Source organism: Zootermopsis nevadensis, unplaced genomic scaffold (genome assembly GCF_977971745.1).
Source record: "Zootermopsis nevadensis isolate Lab colony 2312 unplaced genomic scaffold, Znev_1.0 Znev_ptg000020l, whole genome shotgun sequence".
NCBI classification, from domain to species: domain Eukaryota; kingdom Metazoa; phylum Arthropoda; class Insecta; order Blattodea; family Termopsidae; genus Zootermopsis; species Zootermopsis nevadensis.
Window position 1 is genome coordinate 12,511,042 of NW_028259152.1, and position 13,115 is coordinate 12,524,156.

General features: G+C 37.1%; 1 protein-coding gene and 1 long non-coding RNA gene across 6 annotated transcripts in view; one reads left to right on the forward strand and one right to left on the reverse strand.

The window, feature by feature from the left end:
• LOC110840185 (uncharacterized) overlaps positions 1-13,115 on the reverse strand; it is a 227,208-nt gene that overhangs the window by 175,402 nt on the left and 38,691 nt on the right. The gene's annotated exons all lie outside the window — the stretch shown is intronic.
• Positions 10,645-13,115, forward strand: part of LOC110838589 (uncharacterized) — a 70,044-nt gene continuing 67,573 nt past the window's right edge. Inside the window, exon 1 of the long non-coding RNA XR_015535928.1 lies at positions 10,645-10,854. This is a non-coding gene — a long non-coding RNA (uncharacterized LOC110838589). The remainder of the gene's footprint in view (positions 10,855-13,115) is intronic.

Sequence of the window (13,115 nt, forward strand, 5' to 3'; positions counted from 1 at the left end):
GACGGTTACCCCAGTCAGTATAGTGACTGGCTACAGGCTGGTCGATCGTAGTTCGGTCCCCGAAAAAGGAAGAGGATTTTCTTGTAGCCTCTGTGTCCAGGTCGGCTCTGGGGTCCACCTAGCCTCCCGTCCACTGGGTAGTGGAGTCCTTTTCCGGGGGTAAAGAGCGGCCGGGGCTTGACGCTGACCACTCACCCTTTTTCCAGTGCTGAGGTTAAGAAAGAGCAGGAAATTTACCTACTCTCCCCGAAGTGCCAACATTGGCATGTAAGGAGATTGCTTTACTTTTACATTGTACCGGATGCCCCGGTAGTGAGTGTATAAACTGAAGGAGGTTATAAACCAACTTATTGTTAATATTAACACGTGTCCAATTCGGAACGATTACAAAGTTGTGGGTGCTCAAAGTGTGTAAAAGTTAATGAAGCAAAATATGCTCGGGGTTATTCATGTAAGAAATTTTTTGTTGTCTTCATATTATATCATAACGTACTTTTAGAAGAAATGTGTACAGAAAATTATGTGCCCGATGTAAGCCTATTACAACTGCCCTCCGCCATCCAATGCAGCGCTAGTATCAGCACTGCAATATGTTGCGCGCGCAGGCACTATACATTACAGTTGCTTTGCGTGTGTCGTGTGAAAGGTAAAAGTGGTAACGTTTTTTCTTATATATCCCGCATCTAAAACTAGTGTACGTAGCTTGCAAAATGTAGCTGTACTGTACGGATTGTGAATAATGACATTTGTACTGTGAACAGACGAGGAATATGGTACACGTGTCACAAAATTATTTCTGCAATTGGAACGCAGCAAGTGGAGTTGTAGGATATCGAAGGTGGTTCCCAGGTCGGAGGGTTCCTACTAAACAAACTTTCATGGCATTTGGTACATGCGGAAAACTGGAACATTTATATCCACATTTCCATTGGAACATGACTTTCAAGACGGGTAGAATATTGTTGGAATGGTTAAACGTATTTCGCACCAGAAAACTGGAAGGATTCCATCACAGGTTGGAGTTCCTCTCATGTCAGTCTCTGGTGGGCGTTAAAATTTGGTTTTCTTCAGGTGGTACAGCAACGTAAGACACAAACCAAACAAATCTAATGAAACTCCAGCTCATTCTCTAAACCCGGAGCAGCAGTGGTAAAAAATTACCGCAGTAGTCAAGGGAACTGCACTCTCACTTCCACCTGAGTGGCCATATGTTACATCACCGTCACTACGATTCGGTAGAAAAGGGTACATCCTCCTGATTGCTTCTTCTTCTTTGTGGGTCAAGATGTATACCTTAACTTGCAGACCGTTTTGAGTACCCCGTGTTGTTTGCGTACAATGAAGCTCTGTTTGAAGTTATAGTTGAGAGAAGCTAATTTTGCAATTCAGACCTAAGCACGTTTCACTCATCAGTTGTTTGTGCGAATGTAATTATTTACACAGATTACTGTATGTGGAGGTCGTGCATGTCCCCATGTTTCATCTCCGATGCTATAAGTTACTAACATAATTTACAGAATGAAACTTACAAACCGTGGCGTTTACCGCAATTCTTAATGGTCTTGCTGCAATGATTAAACTGGCGTCACATAAAACAGTCAAAATATGACGAACATGACAAGTGACATGTTTTATACTTGCATTTAAGTCTCCAAACTATGTGCAAAACTTTCGTACCCCGCAGAGTATTTCTTCCTATAAAGTAATTCTTTTCCAAAGTGAAGACTCGAATTTACATCATGGTACCAGCACTTTAAGAAGCTGACGTACCTTAGTCAGTGTATTGACTGGCTACTGACTGGACGACCGGGGTTCGATCCCCGTCAGGGGCAGGATTTTTCCTCTAGCCTCTGCGTCCAGAGCGCGGCCGAGGCGTGATGCTAACCATTCACCCCCATCTAGTGCCGAGGTCAAGAATGAGCAGGAGCTTTATACCTCTTCCCCCAAGCGCCTACATGGCGTATAGTGGGACAGCTTTACTTTAATTTAACCGGTACTTTAAAGATAACAGTTTTTATAAGATATCCAGATATAGGAATTTCCATACGTCTTTCTCTTATACTTTTCATTCGAGTAACACTAAACACTTACACTACTGTATAAAATATTTCTTCTTCTTACTTTATTTAGCGACTCCTAATAGTGCTGGCTGGTAGAATTGAAAAATGATGAAACTAGGAAGATATGATGTATTTGTACTTGTCATTCAAGAATTTTGGCCTAATTAACTAAAGGGCAAAAAATAAGTTAAGTTTCCAAGGGCTGTTGGCCTCCGGGCAAAGAATCTAATCTGGAACGTAAGCAAGTTTCTAACGACTCACGCGTTACGTTCGATTTTTTATTTTGAAAAGAAAGTATTACAAAGTAATATAAGCTTATTTTTCATGCAAATTTGCATTCGTGAATATTGTGTGAATCTGTTATAGATCTTAAACTAGTATAACTGCAAGCAATATCGAGAGCTCTGACTTTGCTCTTTACTGAACATGTCTATTGACTTCTTTAAAACATGAGCGTATGGGAACAATTTCCTAGGAGTATTCAACAAAAAATATAACACGACGTTTATAAATTCCGCCTTCAGTACTGCAGAAAAAACGAATGTTCCAATTTAGAATAAATTATGTTACTTACGAACAAATTACGATACTGTAACCAACTAACATATACATGAATTTACATCTCTCTACGTTATATAAAGCTTCTGCTATTCTTGGGTATATTTATTTCCGTTTTCTGTAGACTGAATTTACAAAAAAAAATGTTTGTTTCAGAACTGCTGAAAATTACAATAGATTACCGATTATCAGGGAGTAAATTATTCGAATTTCGGATTAACCGGGGTTTAAAAAGAAATTAAAAATCAATTTATATAATCTGTTGTAAACGTTTGGAAGTTTAAAAAGAAAGGAATAAATGTAATGACATTATTCAACTTATTAACATAAATCGTTGCTAAAACTGAAGTTGATGACAATAGAAAATTATTGCTATCCGTTGGAATACTTTTGGAGAAATATATTTTGTATGGGCTATATTAAATTTTGTGTAAAATTCTTTCTTTTATTAGTAAATCTTTAAGAATTAAAATGGCCTACGTCTGTAAATAAACTTACGCATTTCTTACATTTGCGTGTTTTTCTTTCAATTTTTTGTGGATTATTCGGGGTTTCGGTTATCCGCAGAAATATATTTTCCAACCAACTCGAATAATCCGGACTCTACTGTTTTGCTAATATACCATGTGTCGTGTCGTAAGAGATCTGGCGTAACAGAGAGCATTCGATATGCGAAATAAGTTTGTACTACTTGAACTATATTATTAACACAATATATGCATGCAGTTATGAAGCCTATTGTTAAAGTATAGACATGTGAATACGTATCATGGCCATGGTGAGCTTGGGCGCGTTTAGCATAGTACGAGCAACTATAAAATTCAGGTTTTTACAGTTGCCCGGTTTCGATAAGCGACGAGTATCCGAACACCTAAAGGCTTCCTTTTATCGCGTTACCTTGAACAATTCTTTTTAAAAGATTTCAATCAAACGTCGAGAGTTGCTGTGGAGTTTCAATTACCTTTACTTTCCCATGCTAGTTGTATGAAGAAAGTTTCATCATCGCATTCTCGAGGTACCCTGCTAAAAAGTTGGTTAAGAAAATACGTTGGTCTCAACTCATAATTCACCTGAATGAGTTAGCAGATTATCTGTACATTATAAACTTGAGTATCCATGTCATGTACAGGCGTTTCACGAATATGATATTTAGCAACGTTAAATTAAAATGTATATAATTTAACCAGAAGAACAAAATAAAAAAAAATTATTTGGCTTAGTTCGTATATGAAGAACATTTTTCAAAATATTATATTTATAGAAAGTACAAAGGATTTGTGTAATTTAGTTCGCTACTTCTATCTCATTGTACATTAGTATCTCATTCTCACTCTGAACACATCATGGAAAGCTACTATCCACACAAGACGCACTCTTAACAGACGTTAATGAAGTTTGAATGAGAAAATAAATTCCTAAAATTTAATACAATTATAATATATTAGATCGTGTCATAGTGTCATTCTGTCAGGATACAAATTATCTGCGGAATAGTTTGGGCCAAACTATTTGTGACGATTATATATTTGCTTCATTGAACCAGATTTTACAAAGACAGGAATTTACTGACAAAGTTTTACACTAGTATACTTTTTCCCCAAAACACAGTTTCTTCTTGAAGCATTATGACCCCGTCAGAAAGGCACTGGAGTCTCTCTGATAGAAAAGTCATGACTCTTGAGTTGTCCTCAATTCCTGAAGCTACTTTACATGTGGAGAGGTTCTGACTGAAAGGGCTGGATGATGTAAATTAATGTTACAGATAAATATCATTATGCTATAAACAACGTACTGCTTGAATGAATTTGACTTTGGTGGACTCAAAAAGTAATTCCCAGGAAGAAGAAACTCAGGTCTCAAAATGCGATGTCATGTAGGAGCCTCCGCTGTCTGATGCATTAAGAGGAACCCAGTGGAGAAGTTTCAGAAGAAAGTAAATGGAGATAGGAAGATGGGAAAAAGGAGAGGTGGCTGAGAAGTTTACGAAGGAGAAGGCGGTATTTATAGAGAATGAGGATGAGAATTGAGGGTACGAGGACTAAAGATTAGGAAGCGTGGAAGATGCAGTAAAAGAAGATGGGAATAAAACAACAAGACACAGTCACCAAAGCATCCTGCCATGGCTCCAGGAAGCGACCAGAAACCCGCTGGTTCACAGTGACCTTTATACAACCTCACTGCATAGTTCTGCTAGGTCATCTGCCTTCTGGGTGTGCGGGTGTTGTGCAACAGTTACGTAATCGAAAGATGACACATCGTAACAACAGCAACTGAGATGTACGAGACGTTTTCCAATATTTATAATACACGCGGTGTTAAAATTCATAACATTGTGTTTTTGTAATCTTGTAGGCATGGGATAGCTGTACCATATAACACTTCAGATTCATGGAATGCCAGGGAAATGGATTTTAACATTTCGAATCATGTGTTTGTCCATGTGACAACTCGTCTGACTTATATCCGGGAGGTAGAAGTCAAAGCTTTTGGCCAGACAACTGGCTTTACTAACATAAATCTTTCGTGCGATTACTGAGTTTCTCCTTCCAAATTTTAGGACAATACGCTTCAGTTACTTCCTGCCATATCCTTCCCAACCGATACCCATGTGACTGTTAATAATAGATAATATATTACGTAATATATGACCAGTTTCTATGACTTCTGCAGTGTCTGCAGGAGAAACACATTAACTCCGATGAATTTTCTAGTTCAGTTTAGCTATACTATCTTATCCCACACTAGCCACACGACGTCCTTTTACAGCAACTGAATAATTACAATCATAGGCCTATTATAAACCATTTAAGAAGATCTAATATTCTGATTATGAAACTTAATACCTTTACAAGACTCACAGTTCGCGTGTAGACTTGCAATTAAATGTTACTTTCGGCGTCTGCCGTCAGATATTCTGCCTGCATGTTCTTTAAACGTATTGCGAATTAGTACTATAAAATATGCCACGACAATCTCATTCCAGATATTTACTTACTCACAGTTACTGCCATAATAATCTATTTGGAACGTTCAGAGCCGAATCTCGAATCGGTTCATCATGCCACTTACCCCCAATGTTGAGGTGCACAATCGCCACATATTACTTACTTGTATTAATCTTTCATTAAGAACGCTCGTTTTGTCAAATAGGAGATGTTTTTTTACTTGCATAAAAATATGTTTATAGATGTTAAGTCAAGAATGAGATGACTGAACTTGTAGTATGCATTAAAACATGAGCGAACCGTACAAAATTTCGTAAGAAAAACTGAAAAGAAAGACTCCTTAAGAAGTATGCTCTGATGGTGTGGACCAGCTCAGGCTAGAATCTAGTGACGGTCTCTTGGAAACACGGTAATTAACAGTGTTTTTTTTAAATGTTGGGAAATATCATTCCTTCCAGTGTGACTATCAGCTTATCAATAAGAACTCCGATGCATGGAGTTAGTTATGGAGGGGTAATATGATTCATTTTTATGGTACCGTGGTCAGAATATTTTTTCTAGATTTTAATTCCACGTAATGTCTTTTCATTGTTTCGAGGCGTCAAACTTAACACCTTAGAAATATTACACTAATTTGTTTTCGCTCCTGGCTAATTAATAAACTGGGTGAACTGAAAAGTAGCAATTAGCAATGCATTCCTTAAAGGCAATAGCAATTTCACTTCCCGTGCTCAGAAGCTGCTGAGACGGTACCGCGAAGTTGCGCGGTCCATGTGTTAGTCTGTCCTGCGGAATAAGTCGGAAATTTGAATTAAACAACTCTACTCTTTTTATATTATGCGTTCTTTGTTCTAAATTAATTAATAAACTCATAATGTGGCGGTCTGTTCCCATATTTCATCTCCGAAACTACGGAACAGATTTATTTTAAATTTAGTATTGGAGAATGAACAACAAAAGTTGCAGGGTACATTAAATTCTTTTCGTGTTGGTCAGAATAATCCTGCTCCACGTGAAGCCTAAATCGAACTTACCAAAACCTGTTCATGACATAAAATATAGATTCTATTAGATAATTACATAAAATAATTTTCGGTTTTTTTTATTAATCCTGGATCATCGGATTTGTACGTACCGAGAATGAACATCGAGACCAGTGTTGTAGCTATACAAATTCGCAAAGGGCGCACTTGAGAAATGTATATTCTTCATAGCGTACCCCTCGGTTTTTGTTTTCAGGCAGAGTGCCAGATGCAATGACATCCAGCCTCTGTAGCTGAATGAAGAAAATAAGTTTTAAGTACCTTTATCAACACTTCACAGTGAGTACATAATCGTCAAACATGGTAATAAAGAACAGTAAAAAATGGTTATTAGATCCAGTAAGTGCCAATTAATGGGTTGTCTCATCATTCGGATGAAAAACCTGTTGGCTGTAAATCCCTGGATTAAGAGAAACTCAGGAGAAATCTTCTGAAGAGGAGAAAGACTTAAACAACGGATAGAAAAAAAGAGGGGAAGGATAAAGTTTAAAGGAAGGAGAGACAGAAAGAACAAACGATATTTGTAATGTTTCCGTTCACTTTCTGTCTGATTTCTTAAATGTTTTGACTAGTACAATCATGCAAATTAAGTGACAGGAAGCCAATTAAAATGTTTCAACCAGTCGTAAACCTAATAATAACACTACTGTTGCTCATTGCAGTGGATGCGTTAGAAACAGCACTACGGTCGTCCATAATCGTAGTTCTTCATTTTCATTACAGTATTTGTAACTGCCAACTCTGGCTACTGTCGCTTTCTAATGTAAACTGCAGCAACACACTTTTGAAGTAAAACAGCACAGGTACTGTAATTTCTTCATAATAACACGGGTAAAATCTCAGTAATCCAGGTCGTTCTCGAGATAAAATCCCCGAAACTGTGTGCTCTTTTGAATCAGTTGGGTCGAATCTACACCCTGATACTTTATTAAAATTACAAATACGAAACTTTTATATTATGCAACCAATTTCATGAAACTCGTTATGAACATCATCCCATTGGATCCCTCCACTTCCTGACATAATCTAAATTTCTGTGATATGCCAATATGGGCAGCATACGAACGCTTATTGTTTGAGTAATAATAGAAAATATTGGATCCAGCGTCTGTAGACTGCCAGTTTGTCTACAGATCGCGCGTGAGCTATTTGTCACTTCTAGGATGACAGATGAATCGCTGTATTGTTCGTGACAATAACTGTATGGTCATATTGTAATGTGTAGCCATCTAAGTCTTAAACCCAGACCCCAAATGCAAATTGACAACAGCGGCCGAGATTAATACTTAATTGCGTAATTTTAATAATATTCTCCCATTTCCTCCTCGTTATTTGAGTGTCGGTTTTTCAAGACGTTGCCCCACTAATATTATGTATGCATGCCTTCAGTTCCCATCCTAGCCACGTGTGCAGCTCATCGTAAACTCCTCGATTTCACTTTCTTAACAATACTGGCTGGTGTGTATAAATCACAAAGCTCGTCTTATGCAATGTGCTATATTGATCACGAACAACGTCCTTCTTTGACCCAATCTGAAGTCCAGTAATATCTACTGTTCAGGGAGTCTGTCAGGTCCAATCATTTGCACTTAGCAAAGACAAGGATATAGACTCGACTTGTAGAGGCAGTGAAATACTATTTGTCCCTATACTTTACATAGGCTATTGTTGGATTTCAATACCCGATCTCACTCATTTACGTGTAAAAATAATAATATGGTAACCAGTTAACATATTTTTAATTTAGAAGAATTTCATGAAAAATGCCTTATTTGAGCATAGCTATTAGTCTGGGAATACATAGATAATAACTACTCATTAAGCAGTTTTTGGTTTCTGGTGTCAGTTTGATAGCTGAGTTATTTGCTGTTCAGATGCCCACAAAGAACACTTACTGGACAGTTTATACACCCTTCTAGCATTTTAATGTCCGTCTTATTTCACTAAGAAGCAAACTTATTCCGCATAGGGCAAGTGCTGATAATATTAAAAAGCATCAACTGAAGCAGGTAATATGTAATGCACACAACAGATATATAACGTTAGTTCTCGATAGGGAGGGCGTCATCAAAAATCAATTTGCATTGGCTTAAGTCTTTCTTACTGAGCACCAAAGATATATAATTAAACTTTAGTCATCTAGGCATATATCTCGGTTAGAATAATAATAACTGCATGCAGAATTTAGTGGTGAAATCTCTTTGAAGGTCATGCATTAATAATACGGAAACTAATTATGGGAAATAATACGAAAAATTTACTTAAGGTATGATTTAGTTGCAATAAATTGTCTGAGAACAGGCCGATGACGACTGTTTGGGGGGGGGGGGGGGGTTGATATTTTGCATACCAGAGAGTCGGATAATTGCAAACAGGCCTATGATCTTTGATTTCTACAAATTTTGCTGCGACATGTCTTTCTGAATCACAGCAAATCTTAAGATATTTTCATAATACAGTTCTGACGAATGCTTAAACTGTAATCTCGTGAATACTATCATTATATTATCACGAGGAAAAATTAAATTACCCAGTCAAATTTTAATGTAGACTCCCAGTTCCAGATGTAATCTAAATATGTCTATTAATTTATAAAATACTGGTTGAATAAAAAAATTCATACGCTCGAATCGTGTTTTACCCAGTGTAACATATGACGATCAATACCTCCCCATAACACATTCAGCTGTGCAAAGGAGCATAATGATTTAACAGAAATAGAATATTGTAAATATTATTTTGCAACTCTTGTCATGCGTCCTTTCACCAACTTGTACCAGTCTGCCTTCACATTAATTTACCTTACTGCAATTCTCTATAGAAAATGAACAATTCGAAGGCTATCTATCCTTCGTAATTGTTTTGGTTCTTGCTTGCACATTATCGTGCTTCGGTGATATTAAATGTCAACGTTGCCAGCGACCTTCTAGGCACACCAGCCGAATGCGGATATTACGAACAAATAGTCTGTTACTTTCCCACAGCAGCTATTACATACATGGTTAATATTTACTTTAATAATTTCACTATTCAAATGTGAAAGTGGTAATTTTCTAATGAAATTTATTCATTTTGAGTGATATTTGACTCACTAATTGAAACGAGAATTAAAAGAGAAATGTTTCAATTCAATCTGTATTATCTTACATATATTTACGTAAATAAACAACGTGACTGTTCACTAAATTCCTTGTACTAAGTTAAATAAATGTGTAATAGGGAGGTATTCTTGTCTACTTGTATGGTCGACCATTCTGCTGCATGTTTTGCCTCTGTAACTATTCAGTACGTCCCTCTTATGTGAGATATGAGGATCTCAAGGCGGTGAAAATATCGATGTCGTTATTCTGTGTTATGATACCGTGTGGACTCAAAGGTAAAAACCAACTTTTCGATAAACATACCGTCTCCATCTTCAGCCCTGAGAGATGAAGGTACCAAACTCTTCTGAAACGTCGGTCGATTTATACCAGACTACAAGCCGCGGCATTCCAGAAGACAGCTTTATGCTTGTCGCCTTGAGAACCTAAACTCTATCATTCTTTAAAACGACAACAAAGTTTTTGACAGGCCAATAACTGAATAGGAGAAAAGGCCGGCACAAGATACAGTGACAAAAACTAAAGAGAAACTGTGGACAGAAGTCTGCAAAGCTCTACTGCCGAACTCGGGCCAACTTTACAAAAAAATAAAGTTTCTGAATAATTTCTTTGGATACATACGCATGTCTTCATATATCTTGTAAAACTGGGCTTTCAACAATCTTTGACTTACAAGTCGAGGGAACCAAAATTTATTTCTACTCTTTGCCCTTGCTTTTAGCAACAGTCTTAACAAAATCCAGTCTAGAGCATACATCAACCTTCGCCACAAAATCAAGCTCGCAACTGAGAAGAAAACGCAAACATTGGTGTTTATTTCGCCGTCAGTGCGCAAAGCAACTGCATCGATTGGTTTCTCCGTAACTGGAAGTCACCCACAAGAATTTACTGCACCATTAACTAAAAGATCACAATGCAGATAAATTGTCTGGGACCAAAACTCTGCAAATTTTAGGTTTTACGACGGTGAAAATGTCGATGTTGGGCTTCTAGGTTGTACCGCCGTGTGGACTTGTTTGCAGATACCAACGTTTCTTAGACGAAGATGGAGTATGTTTTTCCGAAAGGTGATGTCTGCCACGACACGACAGCACAGCCCAGAAGCCCACCTTCAAAACTATGTGGAGAATATTTAATCACATTAAAGGTGAGGTAACTTTGTAGTGCATCACATTACGTAATAATATATCGCAGGTTATACACTGTGACCTCTTGTCATATCAGTAAATCAGATAGGTTTCAGCGGAAAACATGAGTGGAACAAAATATGAACGTATCGAAATGGTTAGGCGGAATAACTCAGTTTCACATAACACACGTACATTTCGCACCAGAACAAAATTAGGTAAAAGTTCATCTCATTCTGGTAGCAGTCATTTGACAAGATCCAGAAACAGTTTCCAACCTTCTGTCGGCATTGTTTTTCCTCGGTCAATCTGTTTAAATATTTAGATTTTGGTGTCCTAAAGATAGCAGATAACCTGCAGTAATCAAGAAGTCTTTAGTTCGATATGTGATAAATTGCGTACTGTGCCTATTTTATCCTCCATATTTTAAATAATTTTCTATAATTTATCATAACGTGTAGCTACAGCTACCAACTATCTTGTATTATACTTCGTCAGCAATATTCACACATAAATTGCTTGACTAGACAGCATGGTAACTGATGATCTGTTAAGGACTAAAACAAGTTACGTTTCCTTGACAAGTTATAATAAAAGCAAATTGGTTAACTCGTGACTGTATTATGAATATGTCAGTTACTTTTGTATCTTCTGGTGTGTATTGTTTTGGAATATTTGTCATTTACGTCTCTGTTACGAAAAAAATTACGAACTCAAAATTATATTTCCTTATATAGGATTTTCATTTGATAGTTTTGGGAAGTGGGACTTTATCAAAATAGCGTTCACATTTGGGGTTTCTGTGTATAAAAGTAGATTTTGTGTCCACGGTAAATATTTAACGTGCGATTCTAATGTACTCTGAAGTTATTCACTGACGCGGTGACGTAACGGATGCTGGACGAAGCATGTAAAGAGAATATTCCACCGGCTGTCTACCTGGCTGTTACTTCCTCCTTCACACGTACAACAATGTTCTCACATAAGACAAGTCAGAGTTATGTAACATCATACAAATAGTGTGCAAGTGAAAGGAGGCTTGTTTCTCACTTACAGCTAATTTTGTGCCTTCCAAGCGCAGCCCAATTACTCCACGAAGCAGAGTCGCTGACAGTCGCACACCTGATTAATAAGTTCTTTTTTCTTTATATAATCCAAACGTTTATTAAATTTTTCACCAGAGCCCGCTACTGGCCAAAATTCAATCAGTCCTTAACTTACTTCATACAGTTTCTATTTCTTTAAGATTCGTTTTAATATTATTCTCCAAACTATGCCTAAGTATCTTAAGTGCTCTCTTCCCATATATTAAATGGACTTGATCTTCCTGAAGTTTGCAGTGAAATAAATCCTCCTCTAAAGTTTTTCAACAGTCTTTTTCGTGGGAAGAAGATATTCCTGTTCATTACGACAATGAAATCGACTTTAGAAGAAATGTAGCAATACCTCGTTGACCAAGAGGGTTAACTTCCCGAAAAATACAATGGTTGAAAAGACCACGACCTTTTGGAAAATACGAGCCAGGCGTGTGACGTGATAGAAAATAAATATGCCTACATATTCTATATGAAAACTTTTAGGCAACAACAACGAACACGGTGACATAACACTGTGTAAAAATTAAATATATTTATCACATTTACAACTGAAAGTTTTCTTGGCTACCGTTCGATGCGCACTAAGTATATTCAGGTATTGTAGATGTGTGAACAAATAATAAATACAATTCAACTAATGGGTTGTCTATGAGCTAAATTGCATTTTATTATTATATTATAAATTTACAGTACTTGAATAAGCCATTAACCACACAAGTCAGTCAAGTTAGTCATAACCATGATCAGCTTCTTTCATAGTGGCCTGTTGTGGTCTCACGTCACAAGACTTCTTGAAGTAGAAATCTGTGCTGTAGGAAAATGGGCTTTATGAGTTATGACCGGAAGTCATTGTTTTCGTTACTTCTATTTAGGTGCTGTCATACAGTTCTTTCATATTGATATTTGTTTTAAACAATTGGTTAACAACAATCTAGGTCTGTATAGCTTTTTTAGAAGCTGGCAAATTTAAAGCCTTAAAAAAGTATGCTAATTCCTGGTATTTAAAAATCTCAGCGCTACTGGAACAACGATCCGTTCTAAGTTCTAAAATAGCTCCACTGCGCTGTTACATCTGAATTGTCTTCACTCGCCTGCACTCCGCTGTTGGTGTTGCAATCCTGTAAGATTCTGCTGTGACACTAAAGCATGTAATTTGGTTACGGCTATTATAATCATTCAGACAA